At 36.5% G+C, this 16,106-nt stretch overlaps 1 protein-coding gene across 4 annotated transcripts in view; it reads left to right on the top strand.

The window, feature by feature from the left end:
• The window catches only part of DLC1 (DLC1 Rho GTPase activating protein), a 254,089-nt gene that overhangs the window by 16,943 nt on the left and 221,040 nt on the right, over positions 1-16,106 (top strand). The window contains exon 1 of one of the 4 annotated variants that reach the window (XM_074866281.1): positions 1,587-2,052. The exons of 1 other annotated variant lie outside the window; for it this stretch is intronic. The gene's annotated coding sequence lies outside the window, so the exon portion shown is untranslated. Of the gene's footprint in view, positions 1-1,586; positions 2,053-16,106 lie in introns of those variants that run through there. 2 more of the 4 variants (XM_074866283.1, XM_074866284.1) reach the window with 2 other exon arrangements.

Raw genomic sequence — 16,106 nt, 5'->3', positions numbered from 1 at the left:
GCTAATGAAGGCATTATATAAACACTTAAAAGGCAGTTGTTGGAAGCTGGTAGAAAGCTCATGTATCAGCAGTTAGTAATTATGAAGGTGTCCTATCTTCTTTCAGAATAAATATCCTGTCCCAGTTGTGGCAGGCCTGCTGAATGGACACTTCACTAAATGTCCAGGCACTATTTTATGTAGCATAGTGTATGCAGCGTCTTACTTCTGCATCTCTACAGCTCCCTCTGAAGGCCAGCCAAAGTCCAAAGGTTCCAATCAATAACCTGATCAGTAATGGTAAAATCATTTATTCAGAGTAATAATAAAGAGGGTTTACACTGGCTGAAGGGGTCATTGGAAGGTAAATGACGTATGACTGACCCACCTGGGATGACGATTAAATGTAGTAAAACCACTTCTTCCTTTCTTTAAAGAAAAAAAAGAGTTGGCTTCACCCTGCAGTTTGGAAATCATACAGGGTCATTGCCATTATGATTCACATTGAATTAAATGGAATAAAAATTGAGTATGTTATTTCAACTAAATATGAGACCAAAGATGTTTTTTGCATGTGTTTATTAGTAGAATTTGTTATATGAATAGCTAATATTTATTATTAATAGATACACTGATTAAAGCCATGCTAGTCATTTCCATTAGCTTACCCTCAAACTTCTACAGAGCTGTCCGTCTGGTTTTAATCAAAACCAAATGGTAATCCAAGTTCTCAGGCTGGAACAGCTAAGAGGAAGTCATTCAGAGGAGGCAGAAGAAAGCAGAAAAGATAAACAGATGATATTCACTAAATTTGTATAGAGCAAAGGATGTAGATGCTGTGGGTTACTCTGGAGACGTGATTCAGGCACCCTGTCAAACTGGAACGAAGTAGTTACAAGTGTTTTATGTCAGCAAAATACTAATATGATCAAGATGGAGTCTGTCCTTTTGCTTTTGCAGAGCTGGGTTTGTGTGACTCTGGAGGATTCACTGAAGAGGTAAAGCAATGTATACCACTGCCTGCAATATGACTGTGTTTAAACCGTAGCATTCATTTTCTCAGATCCAGCTTATTCTCTTGAGTCCGAATACAATTTTAGCATATGCATGTAAACAGTATCTATCTAACTGTCGTCAGAATAGCACTAGACTCTTTGTCAATGCAACGTGTTAATTGAGTTTAGACCATGTTGTTCTCTGCCTGTTTCTCACTACCTGGTGCCAAAGACCAGGCGTTTCAGAGACGTTCTCCAGTTGTTCTGGATAACTGTTATGTTTGCACGAACATTTGAGATGCATAAAATATTTTTTCAAAGGAAAAAAAAAAACGGAGGGAGGGGTTTGAAAACAGTTTTACATTATGTAACTGTAGCACACATCTTCCCGTTTGACAGAAATAGCCCAGCAGTTTATTAAGCTGAATGCCTTGAAATGCTCAGTCTTGTAGTCTTTTTTCTTTCCTCCCACCTCTGTGCTCTCTCTCCCTTTCCCTCTCCCTGGCGCAGGCAGGCAGTCAGGCTCGCTGTGTCTCTCTCCCTCTCCCTCTCTCTCAAAGGCAGGAAATACTTTTCAGGCAATCTGGGCCTGGTTGTTGAGGCCCCTTTCACAAAACATCAGTCTGAATTTAGTAGACAGAAGTCACTGGGAAAAGCTTGACAGGCTTGTGCTTAGTTAAGGCTCCCTCCAGCTGCAGAGGGTGTTTTTGTTAGAATCACACATTGAGCAAAACTGCTTAGAATAGAGCAATGATCTCAGTAGCGAAATCTGAACTTTTATGCTAGCAGGAGCTAACTGGCAATGGGCTCTTTTGTTTGTTTGTTTGCTCCTTCATTTTGTTTTTGTTTTTGTTTTTTTTTTCTTTTATTGACCAAAGATTTTAGGGAGGTCATGTCCGAACACCAGAGTCTCTTCATCTAGGTAAGGCTGTCTTGGAATCTTTCTGTACTTTAAAGTATCAAAAAATTTTTTTAAAAAAAAAAAAAAAAAAGGAAAGAAAAGGAAGATCAGAAAAGAAACAAGCAGTATCCAGCGCTGGAGCTTTCTGCATTCAGGATCTCAGCACTAAAACTGGAGGTAAAAAAAATGATAATCATTAAAAATGTACATTTAGTTGTAGACTGTGCCAATTCTGTTGATCAAAATGTGCCAGATCTATAAAAAAATCTTCTTGTGCATTTTACTTCATCTTTTAAAAATATGCTTGATATGCTGAACTTTATTTGCATTCATATATAAATAGAGCTGCATGGTCTTGCTTGCATATTTTTTAATGGACATTAAATAGGAAAGCTAGACGTGTGAATGATTTCTTTTTTCACCTCATTTGCCAACAGGGAGGGCATTTAGGGCTATGTTTTTTGCTCTACACCCACCTTCCCTTCCCTCCCCTCCAACAGTAATGATCATGAGGAGTGTTTTAGGTAGATATATCAGTTTTACCTCTGCTGGGCTTGGTCTCTAGCCTTTTCTCAGTCCTAGATGACATTTGTGGTATAACTGACAATGCAGTCTTAAATGTGTATGCTTTAAATCTGAAAATCCAAGGTTTATTTCTTGGCATGAGCTAAATTAGGTTATTTTTAGTAACCTATCATTAGATACGCAGTTTGGGGTGTGCTGTGCTAGCATTTGAAGAGGGAAAGTAAGATTCAGTAAATGTCAGCTGACTATAATTTTTGATGAAGATGTATGAATTTACTCAGTCTTTTTTTTAATCTAGTAAACGTTTAACTATTAAAAATAACAAGAATCTTCTGTTAAGGAGTTTAGGGGGAACTTTGGGATGTTATCTTTAACTGATGTGTGAATGGAGCTGCTGCTATTTTACATAAAGGCGTGATTTAATTATTAACTTGTTATGGACATCAGAAGCATTTTTTATGGCAATCTGTATAGTATCCTTTGTCTTGCTAAAAATCTAAAAGGACAGTTGTTGCTCATAAGTAATGTGAGAAATTATTTTTCTTATGTGCATTATTAAGGCTCCATATAGTTATTGGCCAGACTGGTAACTAAACAGGAGTAATTTGTTCACATATTTCAAGTTTTTAACTGTATTTTTACTGAATAATTTTTCAAAATGATTGGCAAGTAATGAAATGACTTTGTGGCATGAAAGGACATGAAGGACCAGTAAATACTCCAGAATGGGCTCAAAACTCTGCAATAGATTGAGAATTGTACACCTTATTGCCATTTGGATGGAAGAAAGTTGTTCATGGTGGTCAGAAGTGGCTCTGCGTTATGAAGGGCAGGGCTCTGAAAGGAACAGGGAAGAGTTGGTAGGCAGCAAATTGTCCCTGGGTATATCCTGGGGTGAATTTTAAAGTCACAGTCACTCCTTTGCTTATGGACAAGCCTTCTCCAGTTCAGTGCCCTAAGCTGGGAGAGCTGTGGTAGGTAGGTGGTGGGACTGAGAAGTTGAGAGAAATCTGAACGGTTGAGTGTCTGCGTCACTCCTGTGAAATCTGTGCTGGAACTTTGATGTCTCAAGGGATTTAGCATTAGTGGCTTTTACTGCACTGTATTCCCATACTTGCTCCCACAAGTATGTGTGTACGTACTTAGTATTAACGAGTACTCTAGTTAAACAGAAGAGAAAATACCACATAATAAGAATAATTATTCTATATCAAGGGGTGCCTTCTGCAGCACTGTCTTCTGGGTTTTAAATTATATAATGACCTCATCTGACCTCACTTGCAGATGAAAATACTTGACACCTGAGACAGCTGAACTATAGGGTAGACAATAGAACATAACTCAGAAAGTATTTTCTCATTTAACTCTGAAGTTTCTTACACACTATAAGAAAATGTAAGACAGATAGCTGCCCACCTTTTTGATTTAGATTTATTTAAAAGTCCTGAAGACAAATCAGAGTTCAACTCCTGGTTCTACTTAGACTAAAACTTCTCTGTTATGCTAACCTGGTTTTGTTTTTTAAGGTATTGTTGAAGAAAAAGAATTCACAGAAAGTATACTGTCTAAAAAAAACCCTGAAAATTATTTTATTGATATATGAAAATAATGAACATAGAAAATGAATACCTAAAGTTTTTGACCTTGCTGTGTTCCTTCAGAAATACCAATGTTCTTAATTTGAAACAAGAAAATAGCCCAAGTAGTTATATCAGATGACTCCTCTGAACAATTAAGCACATGAATTATTGTCTGCAGCCTTCGGAAAAATCAATGCAAGTGGTTACATTCATGTATTGGAAAATATTCAAATAGCTTTCCTTCACCATAAATTTATGTGCCTGCAAACTTTTTTTTCTTTTCAACCTTGTACCTATTGACCATCAGAGCACTTGAACAAAATAAGTTTGTATATTTGGGCCTAATTCCTGAAGGTTTCTCTAATATAAAGCCATTCCCTCCTAAAAGAAAATTAAAAGTAAAGACAACAGCTGGGTAGGCAGTTTTTGAATAGGCGAGTTTTATAGTAATTCTTCTCAACTGCTGAGCTTAAAATCAATTTTTAAATTATTCTTTAGGTGGTGAAACAATAGAAGGATGCCCATTTTGGCTTTTTCACTAGTTTCAAAGGTTAATTCATTTTTATTTTTTTAATTGTCAGAAGTGTTAAGCTGAATTTTATATTATAGTTTTCTGTTGTTCTTAACATGAATTTTTTTGCTGAAATGTATCTCCTCTGACATAAAGCTTCCCTGAGGAGGGCAGTAGCAGAAGGAGGAAGAGAACTTACAAACAGTTTTCTCTTTTGTCAGAAAGGAGATACATTTTAGAGTATTCTTCTTTTTTCTTTTAGTCATCTGGTTCCATTTTCTGTTGTTTGTTTGTCTGGAGAAAAAAATTAAAATGTTTCTTATGTTGGTGTTGTGTTCCTTTTACAAAGGAAAAAGGAAAAAGACAAAAATAGAGTAACATAGGGGTAAGAGCAATTGAAATAACAGATCCAGAAGGGCTAGATCTTGATTTCCTTCCTAATAGGAAAGAGCCTCTTGGAGGTCTTTGGTACAACCCCTCACTCAAAGTGGGGCCAACTACAGCAGGTTGCTTAGGACCTCATCCAATTTGGTTTTAAATATCTCCAAAGATGGTGATTAGTGTGAATATTTAGTAAGGACTTTAGGCTGACCTGTATACACAGGTGTATTTTTTATTTATGTGTGTGTCTAATATGTATATGTACATGTATACATATGTATGTGTGTGTAGATATATATATAAAAAATATGCCCCAAACAAAATTTATATAGAATTTTAACAAGCAAATCTTACATGGAGTAGGATTGTTAATATTACTTTTATGGAAATAATTACCAATATAGAATTTGAATATGTTTTTGCACTGCTGACTGCAGCCCGTATTTTACCACTGATATTTGTCAATGCTTTTAGAAACTACTCATTTTATGAACAGTCTGTTGGTAGAGAATTTCAAATCCACTATTACCATAATTGCTTGTTTCTCTTCAATGAGGAAATCGCTCATGTTGAAATTAGAAATGCCTGCAGTTTTATCTCTGGCATGTTACACATCAGCCATTGAACACAAATATGACTGTATATATCTACATTAAAACCATTTTGACTCATACAATGTACTCTTTACTTCTAGCCTTCACTCCCCTCTAGGCTCTTTTTCTTACTCTGATTCATATTTCTTGTTAGCTATTTTATTATACCTTGTGTAAAAATCCAGTAGGTTTAGATTAAATGCCCTTGAACTTTACGAAAGTTTGTCAACAACTTATGTTACCTCCGAATCTCTAATGGTTCTCTCACCCTCTAGCTCACTCTTCATCAGCTCTAGGCTTTCCAGGGTAGGTAGGTGTTATCAGTGAGAGTTTCATACAGTCTGCTGCACTAGGTCTCAACCATGACATATACTCTTTAGTGCTAGAACAAATAGATGTTCCAACTTTAACATCTCTGCACTTGTGGAATGTTTGCCTCATGATCCAAAATTTCACTTTGGATAAGGGGGACTCAGTGGTGAGATTCAAAATGGAAATTTAATTAAACTGAGAAGTAAGGGAAACCTAGCGTAGTATGGAGGATTGTTGCAAAGTGTTGTTCAGCTAAGGGAGCTAAGAGAAAATGGAAGAGACAAGATGAACTAGTGAGAAATTTGCCTAGACAAAGCAGCTGGGATTACATTATTAGAGCTGTAAAAATGCAACTTATTAAAGAGCATCCAACAACCTTAATTTTGTATTATTATCATCTTTGCTAAAACCATCACAAAATATGAACCTGTTTTGTTCTCATGAATTTTCTCAGCAAGACAGAGACATGTAATGGACAAGGTAGCTTCCTTTGGATTCATTGGTTCAGTCTGGAGCATTTAACCCTCCACTTCTGACCAGTCCTGAGAGGCTCAGTGCACTGGAAGTTGTACTGTTAGATTCATTACACACTTTTTTTGTCCACAGCTAAATGGCAGATAACGTTTTTCGTTTTGCTTGAATTATCTTCAGATAATGCTGTTTTGTCAGTGACAGGTGACAGCTCTCAATAATAATGCACAAAAATAAGTTTTTCCTGAAAGGATGCTCTCAAAGAGTTGGACCCTCCACTCAGAAGCTGGACTTGGAGGATTCCATGTGCAGAGACAAATCTATATTTTGGTTCCATTAAATACCTATGTGCAGGATACGTCTGCCTTTCTGGAAACTTCCAAACCTCAACTCACTGTCAGCTTAGTTGAATATATAGGTAAAGATTTTTAAAAAGCTTTTGCATTTTGTGCGAGAATTGGTAGCTGGTAAAGGAAATAGACCTGTATTAGTTTTCAAATAGAGGAAAGATATCTACATGAGCTCAAAAGTAATCTGTTTTATTTTTCCTGTACTCATGCACTCAGCAGCAGTAATTTCCGGGGTTGGGTATGTCTTTCCAGGCAGGATACAGATGATGAATAGGAGAGTATCATCATAAAATCAGGAGACCAGCTGATGAGTTTGGAATTGAGGTATCTCTGTAAAATACTATGGAGAAGGTCTATTGACTATAACAGTCATATTCACATTATGACTGTTATAAAGGCAGAGAGAAAGGGAATAAAGAGGTGAGATACAAAGACATTGTACACAAAGACAAAGATTTGAAAGATAAGCTTCCTCAATTCAGAAATAAGACTATTATAATGAAAAATGGTCATTTGCAAGTGTTGGTTCTGATGATGACTTTTTCCCCAAAATTCCACCAACTTGGAAAATAAATTTTTCTTTCCCTTCCTTGAAGGAAGTGGACTTAATTAGGTCCTCCAATGCATTTCAAAACCCTCAGTGTGCATTAGATGTTATTTCTCTCTATAGTTCCAAAGAAATACATGATACAGCAGCCATTTTGATTAATTTTTGCTTTTCACATATTCAGTTACATTCCAGAAATACTTGCTCAGTTTGCTCTCAGTACTTTTTTACAGGTGCATCAAGATGGGATTCCAAATGATACTGTTAATGGTTCATTCCCACCAAAAAGCACAGCTATCTCAGTAGTCATTCTCTCTAGACTCTTGATGATAAAGTGTTTGTCTTTATCGATGAGACAAAATAATTTTCAACTCTTTATGTACAAATTATATGCATAATAACATCAAAAATACTTTTTAGTCCTGTCTACACCAAGAATGAAAACATGCCCCCTACTATTCAGTAAGCAGACTGGTTGCCAAAAGTCGTTGTCCATAGTGCCTCAGATTTCATAGCTCATGGCTATAACGAGCACCAGCAGCTTTTCTTTAAATGGAAACACTATATTAGAACCTTAAATCTAAAAGGCATCAGGAATGCAAGCTGGTTAATCTATATTGTTTTCAAAAGGACCTCCTGTAGCTAGAAAATTAGTTTTTCACTAGAGTTGGGTAAAAAATGGAATTTCTTCTATCCTGAAACAAAAAAAAAAAAAAAAAGAGGTTTGGAAAAAAATTATCCTAATTCAGGACTGAAAATAATAGCCACAGTTTTCTGGCTTGCCTTGTCCTATGGGATGGCCTTTTCTCATTTTCATGTCGTCTTTTCAAGATGCTTCCAGTTAAGGGAGGGGGGGAAACGAGGAGTAAGGAATCTGCCAACTACATTATTTTTTCTATTCTCTGAGGGTGGAGAGCAGAAACGATTTTGGGGGAGGATTGGAAGTGCAATGAAATTTCCATATAGAAGACCTCCATTTTGGAAAAGTAAAGAAAAAAAAACCACTGGAGAAAGAAAAACATATGCTAAAAGAAGAGTCCAAACCTTTACACCTTAGATTAATTTTCTTCATTCCAAAGAAATGAGCAATCTATATTATGTTGCCATCAAGATGGTATAGTTTCTTTCAGACTACTAAATTTTGAAGACCAGCAGACTCACAGATCAGAATTGCTAGATAACATGGTTCTTATCTTCTTCTAAAAAAAATCTATGCTAGAAATGTTTTTTGGTTTAAACCCTCTTTCTAGTGGGCAGTTATAAATTCAATGACTGTCACTCTGGAATGATGCTGTGGTGAAGGTGATAGACTGTCATAACAGCTAATAAGAATTTAATGTTGATCATTAATATATTAAAATACCATTAACAAAATTAGAGTGAGTAGTATCATTACACTATAAATACTTGAAAATATAGTATTTCTCTGTTTTATTGACTATTCATCAATGCAAAATAGCACAAAACTGTAAAGTTGGGTATTTTAAATTGTCTTTATATTGGTATTGATTTGATAATTAAATTTGGTGTAAATAATATAGAACTTAAGTAAGCCTGGATAACTGTGGATCAGTTTGGATCCTGTCATTTCCCCCTTCTCATCCTTGAGGAAGAGGCTCAGCTGATCTGAGGCTCAGCACTGGAAATTAACCAAATACAAAAGCAACCAAGCTAAAACCCACTGTAATCACATGCTGGCTACGAGTAAAAGCCCTTCTTTGTATGATGATGAACACTGGTAATAGAGCTACTTTTTGAGGAGGAATAGAAAGTAAAGCAACTCCATGTTGTTTTCTGTTTTCTAACAATAAATTAAGGTATATTGACAAAACTTTGGGCTCATATCTTAGGAAACAATTTTTTCACAAAACAAACAAGACTTTGGATGTCTCTGAATAAACAACTTGCCAACTTAACTTTATAGTTTGGGGCATCTAATGTATTGAGATATAATACTGCTGGACAGTATCAATTTTTGTAACATGTTAAATGTCTTTTAAAGGAAAGATGTTGACAACCTTAACAGTATTACACATTGACAGTAAACTATAAAGAGAATATCTAATATATGTCAGAATCTACAAAAGAGAAAAGAAAATAGCTTGTTAAAGGGATAATGAAACTGATCCCCATAAGAAAGAGGAAATCATCAAGTTGCAAGAATGACTTCAGGTACTTGTCTTGATTAACTTCTTGTGTGTTTTTTTCTTCTATCAGAAATCACTAACTGATTGCAGTGTATAATTTATATCTACTGTATATTGTGGCTTCTATTTCTTTACATGCATAAACAAAAAATCTTATTTGTGTTTTAATATTTCTGTTTTCTATTTCTACTTTGGTCCTCTGAGAGTTCCTCTATTATGAGGCACGATGAATAAATATTGTCCTTCTTGATGACACTGTTGATTTTTATATGGCTCTAAATCCTCTCCTTCCCAGCCAGGAAATCTTAGGGTATTTCATGGTTCCTCAAACAGAAGTTATACCACACTTTTCATTCTCTTTGGTTTTTGCTATCCCTTTTCCTGCTCCATTTCTTTTCCTGAGATGAAATGACCATAACTGCATACAGTTTTCAGTTCATGTCATAATGAGAATTTAGAAAACATTATTATGCCACTGTATGTTCAGTCTCTCTTTTACCTACTGTGCTACATACTTTCTAATTTTCCCTGAGCTTCAAATTCAGTTCCAGATTACCAGCCACAGTGATTCTTTGTTTGGGTTTTTTTTCCTGGTTGGTAGTAGATATCATAGAGGCTTTATAGTTACAATTGTTTTTTTTATAACTGCACACCATTAGATTTACTGACAGGGAATTTCATATGCAATTTTATATCCTAGCTCTCCACTGCAGTTGGGTCCCTCTGTATCATTGAAAAACTTTGTCATTTCACTGCTTTTCTCCTTCTGAGTAGTTTAAAAAGCACAGGTTCTAATAGCTGCCTTTGCAAATAATCTCCATCTTTATTAAAAAAAGAAATCACATATTTTCACTTTTGGCTTCCTGTTTTGTTTTTTTTAAAACTTTTATTCTTCATTAGATTTTCAGCCAATTTACTGCATATGGAAATCAGACCTGAAAGTATATAGTTCAGGACCAAGTTCAGGTCTTGATTTGATTTGATTTTAAAACCAGCTTTTGGTGCATCACACCATTGCTCACAGCACCCCAAGGCTGAATGTGCAGATCAGGTCCCCCTGTTCCTCCAGCCTTCTCGTTCTGCAGAGATAACACCACTGAGGCCTAGTAACAAGATGGGAATTTGTGGGCAAAAAATCCTTTTGCTTCCTCTTCCTTTTCATGATCAGAGAGAAAAAGATTGGAAAAAGAGTCCCTCTCTTACCCTAGAAAGAATGTACTTCCCACACCTACTCCAAGCCCTGGTCAGGATCCCTTCTGGATCTGTGCATCTTCCTTTTGAAGTAAAACCTGTCTTTGACTCCAAAGGCCTGTGCCATTAGCTTGGAAGAACATCCCTCTTGCAGCTCCACAGGTTTCCCCCCTCTACCTTGCAGGCATCATAATTGTCTCCTTTTGTTCCCATGTACAGAGGGTAACTTTGGGTACCTTTCAGAGTTACAAGTTCAGTAATTTCTCATTTGGGTCTTCTTATTCAATTCTAGCAGTTGGTTCCTGATCACTTTATTTTCTTGTCCTGACACCTCTTCCAACTGACATTTCAATATGAGTCAGTTCCTCAAATTTATCTGAGGGTTGTTATCTGTTGCCAATTTTTTGTTGTTGTTGTTGACCTATAGCTGGCCAACAATTGGTGGTGCATCAAAACAGTCTTTTTTAAAAATCCTATATTATAAGGTACATGCTGGTAGGAATGTATGTTGTGCTTAGTTCATACCTCTGTAATAAATACTGATACCAAAGCCACACTGTGCAATGTGGTACATCTTTCTGACGTGTATTAAAGGCACAATGCAATATCATATCAATACTAGTGTTTGAGAGTGTTCCATAAGGTTTTTTTAATATTGACTATTAAAGTATTTTACCAGAAAATGAGGACCAAGAATAATTCCAGAAAACACTTTTTATTATGGTTCATATTGTAGAATGTCACACTCTTATGTCGCATAGAAATATTTCAATTAAGAAACATAAATTTCTGTAGAATAAAATGGATATATTTTGTCCATAGCTGTTATTAATTCTTCTTCTTTTAGAAAACTTTTGGGATTGGCACTTGTATTAGAGTATCGCCAAAAACTATGGTTTTTAGTAATCCTAAATAATGTAATGTATCATTCAGTTCTTATCCATCTAAGACTGTATTATAAATACATTAAGAAACTCTCCCTATCTTGTCTGGTTTTGTATGACCAGAGTTTTAAGTCTCTGAAAAATTTCCATTGGGATAGTTATAGCTGAGTCAAACTGTTAGCAAAATTTATCTTAATTATCTCACAGGTGACAGCAACTTCTATTAAGAGACAAGCTATGATCCTAAAAGTTGTGTATCCAACATTGCGGCTAGTATTACTTTCTCAGAATAAAAATCCATCAACAAACAAAGTGTAAGGAAAGAGAGGGGATAGGATTTTTTTTGTCATTCACTTCATTTTCAATACTTTTTGTCTTGAAATGCCTGCAGAATGAAGCAGAAAAAAATTTTAGGTGAGCAGTGTATAGTAAGCTGTACTGTATATATAACTATAGTACTGTATATATAACTAAAGTACTGTATATATAACTATAGTTATATGGATTGCATTGATTTGAGTCCTTTAAAAATAATTTTTAAAGCAGAACCATATTTACAGTGTACCTGAGTCAGTTTTAATATACCTATTTGTTTTAGTGTAGGCAGGATTTCCTTTGCTTTTCTTGAAAAATTAGGTTATCAGGTATGCATTGCACACTTTCACAGAAGACCCAACTCTTCTGTTGGAACCAGTGGGAGTCAGGCTGTGGATTTCAGTCAAGTGTTAATTACGTACCACCTTTCATTGATACACACAGACTGTACTTCTATTTCTGTCCACTAATTCAAGAGATCTCCTTAAAGAAACGGACAACTACCATGTGAAAAGACATTTTGGGCTATGTTTGTGTTTAGCTGTACAAAAATCAGCAACAGCTATATTACTGGACTGTGTTCACATTTATAACATATAAGTACATCACATGCATACACATGCAAACCTTACCATTAAAATTTCTGTGAAAGGTTTCAAATGTCTTATGATTTCATTCTGAAGACATATTTGTCTTAAAAGTACTATGCCTTCTGATTTTTAGAATAAAGTTGTAAATATTTTTAAAATAGTTATTAGTTCAAACAGTTTTTAATATTTGATCCTACATGATTATCTTTTATATATAACAGAAATCAGGGAAAAATGCATCTGGTATTCACTAGATTAATACCCTACAACAAATATTCCTTATATTTCTACTGTAGGACATCTGGCTTTAGCACGGTTTATACCTATGCACTACGAAGGCTGTTTATATAGAAACTGCAGACAAGGTGAGCCTCCACTTCAGTAAAATCCAAAGGGTGGTATATGTCCAGGAAATAAGAGAAGGAGGGATTGTAAATTCTAAAACAGGAGATACTTTAAAATAACTAGCTGAGTGAAGACCTAGAGGCTTATGTTTTATCTCAAATTATTTGTAAACAACATTCTGTCTCAGAGCTTGGTATGGAGTTACTAAAAGAGATGAATGTAAGCCAGACCAGGAAGATGTGAGATGAGTTTATAGGAAACAGACCCTGTTCACTCAGACTTCCTTAAACAAAGTTTGCTGACTGGGGTCACAGACCAACAAAGATAAAATAATGATAACAAAATAAATATTTCTGCTTGATCTCTGTTGCTTACATATGCCTGCTATGTAAAAAATGTAATGAAACAGTCTTTCATCTTTGTGTAAGTTTGTAAGCTAAAGTTTTGCCTTAATTTTTCACAGAAAAGATTTGCATCCCGTGTAAAGTATTAGCAAAAACTGAATTCTGCTGGCAGGACGGTAGGGGCTGTACGGCCTGGGCTGCCCTCTCTGAAACTCTCCTGCCACTTAGTAAACTCTCCCATGTTCTTTGCAGCTTTCTCTCTTCCAAAGCCTTTCTATTTATTGAAATGTGGAAGTCACGTGTGTTCCAGTGAATTGTCAGTATGGTGGATCTGGTGGGGTATGGGGAATCAGCAGGGATGTCACACCCAGGTCAGTGGCTGTCCTCACCTTGGCCAGCTGGGGATGCCACTGAGGTGTCCTCCTGCACTGTGGTGCTTTATTTAGGCCTGCTTTTGCTAGAGCCCTTCCATCCTAATGGAGTGGGATTCACTGCCCCATCTCGTGTGGTGGCTGCTGCTGCTGAATGGCTCTATATTTTTCTCCTTACCACTTTCTTCCACTTGGAAAAACAGAGTGGGCTCTTTTCCTGTGTCCTAGAAGGCTGAGGGAGGAGATGGAGGACCAGAGCACACCAGCTGTGTGCCTCTGCCTCCCTACTCTTGTAACTGGGAAGTTTTTGTGTCCCATGCTGTGCCCCAGCAGGGAAGCTGGGTCTCTGACAGGTCTGATAGTCACAGATACAGACATACGGGTAAGTCTCCTTCCTCTGCTTTCCATTCTCATTCTAGCTTCAACTCCTAGGTCTTCCTGCTACAGCTTGAGCAGCTTTTGCAGGCTGTCAGTCGTTGGTACTGGGGCTGTTTTGTTTAAAGATACTTATTGTAGACTGTCACACTTCCTTGAGGAGGGAAGCAAGAGAAGGTAAAATGCGTCTTGAAAAATACACAGACAAGCCTGAATAGAATTTCATGAGATAAAGAAAGGATATTTCTCTGTCTCAATTTTGAAGCCTGCTGGAAACAGTTTAATTTGAGCTTCTCAGAAAGAAATCACAGGAGTCCTCCTTGAAGGAAAATGCTAGACAATCTAATTATAGGAGAGCCTGCCAGTTCATCTTGTACATCCCTTCACTCTGTGCTCTATCAGTTGCAAACTATCAGTTCCATGAGACTTGATAAAAATCTTCCTAAAGTAAACAAGCATAAAAGCTTGTCCTATTTTTCTTTTCCATTATATCTTACAGTGACAGGAGACATGCAGTAAATTATTACAAAATCCATCTAAAATGACATCTTGTTTTGTAAACACTGTGAAGCATCACAGAGGGTGCTTGAAGGGGATTCTGCTGCAGCGTGATCACCCACTACTCACTTCCATTTCCTTTGGTCAACAATTGCCTACTGGGTTAATGTTCCTTAACTCACACCCAGGATCAAGAAATTTTGTCCAGCAGAAGACTTTATAATTCGTATTTTTTTTCAAACCTTTGGTCTTCAGAAAGTTAATAGTACTAAGCAATACTAAACTTAGTGCTATTGAAAAGTAAAAGCAAAATACGAGGGAACTATGGACTGTATCATACTGACAGATGCTTTGATCAGAAGAAAAGGTCTTTTCACTCTATAAAACATTTAAACAGAGTGCTAAGACTTCATCTGCCTGTCTTAAAAATCTGGAAAAATCAGATGTAAAGGTTTCTAGTTGGGGGATGGTAATGCTGGAAAGGGAGAAAGGGGGATGCTTCTTCCATTGGTGAAGAGTACAAATAGACTTGAGAGGGGCATTTCTCAGAGGACAAAAGATACTGCATGTCAAGAAAAAAGTGAACAGCAATAGCAGAAAAGCAGTGATCAAGGCAGGAACGCTTTCTTCTGCAAAGTGGCAACACACTTTGTCCTCTGGCAGAGAAAGGAGCAGTTATGAATCTCATTCAGAGGTCTGTAGTGGTGAATCCTCCAAAGCACAGCTCATGTGCCTGCATGAGAGTGCAAAGGAAATAGTCTATCCTGAATACAGAGGTAGGAGAGAAAAAAATTCCTTGTCAGCCTGTAACTGTCAAGCAGGAAAATAATTTCTAAGCTGAATTATGGCAGATAATGCAGACTTTGAGGAGTGGAGGAGGAGCAGAAGTAAGCTTCCACCAAACTATAGGCTCCTCCATGTGCCATGGGAATGAGGATATTTCAGGGACTGAAAGGTAGCTGAAGCTGCCTGGAGAGGGAGCATATGTAAGGTAAATTTTTCATACTCAGTGCTAACGTACCCTCATATTTTAGAGAACAATGAAAGTGCCCTTGTCATATATTTATTTGTCTAGCATTTCAAGCAAAGTATTTGATATTCTCCTGTTTAATCATTTTTTCTGCAGTCTATGAGGCAGCCAAAACTAGTGATAGCACAAGTAAAACAGAAGGGTTCCTAAAGTAAAATTTATTTGTTTTTCATCCCCCATGAAATATAACTCTCCACATCCAAAAAAATGAAAAACAGTAAGGGATCTGTTCTCCCCTTTCTGCACACGTGTAACTCCATTTAGCAGCAGCAAGATTAACACACACCAATTAACTCTTTGAATGCCTGCCTTCTGCATGTTACAAGCAGCTTAAATCTTGGGTAGATTAATGCATGTGTGTCATTAAGAAGTTGCATTTTTTTAGTTTTGTACACTTAATATTACTGGTGTATTTTCTTTATTTTTGTCAGAAGTTCTCCTATATGGCTGTAGCAACCATGTTTAATTTTCTGTAAAGTAGATGGAGCTATGTTGTTCTAGCAGGAGAAGAGAGGGAAGCTGCAAATGTTGCACTCAGGTGCAACTCCAAGCATTGCTAATGGAGGACAGTAGAAATCTTTGAGCCCCTTTAGTAAACCTGCCCCTTTTCAGAGATCAAAACAAGACACCATGGTGTTGTAAAACTAATTCAGTTGTTTCTGAAGATCTTTAGGGTCCATCAGGAAAAGGTGCAGCAGAAGTCAAAAGTATTATTATAGGTTTGCACTCTGTGGTAATTTTGGACCACACACAGTTAGAAATAGTGGGGGAACATAAATATGAAATGGAGTCAGAAAAAGAATGCAAATGCACTGCAAATTTATACAATAATTTGACTTTGCATTTTAATATTTAGAATTGCTCTCATATT

Source organism: Strix uralensis, chromosome 4 (assembly GCF_047716275.1).
Source record: "Strix uralensis isolate ZFMK-TIS-50842 chromosome 4, bStrUra1, whole genome shotgun sequence".
Taxonomy (NCBI): domain Eukaryota; kingdom Metazoa; phylum Chordata; class Aves; order Strigiformes; family Strigidae; genus Strix; species Strix uralensis.
The sequence above is the reverse complement of the archived record's forward strand: the minus strand, read 5'-3'. Positions and strand labels throughout refer to the sequence as shown.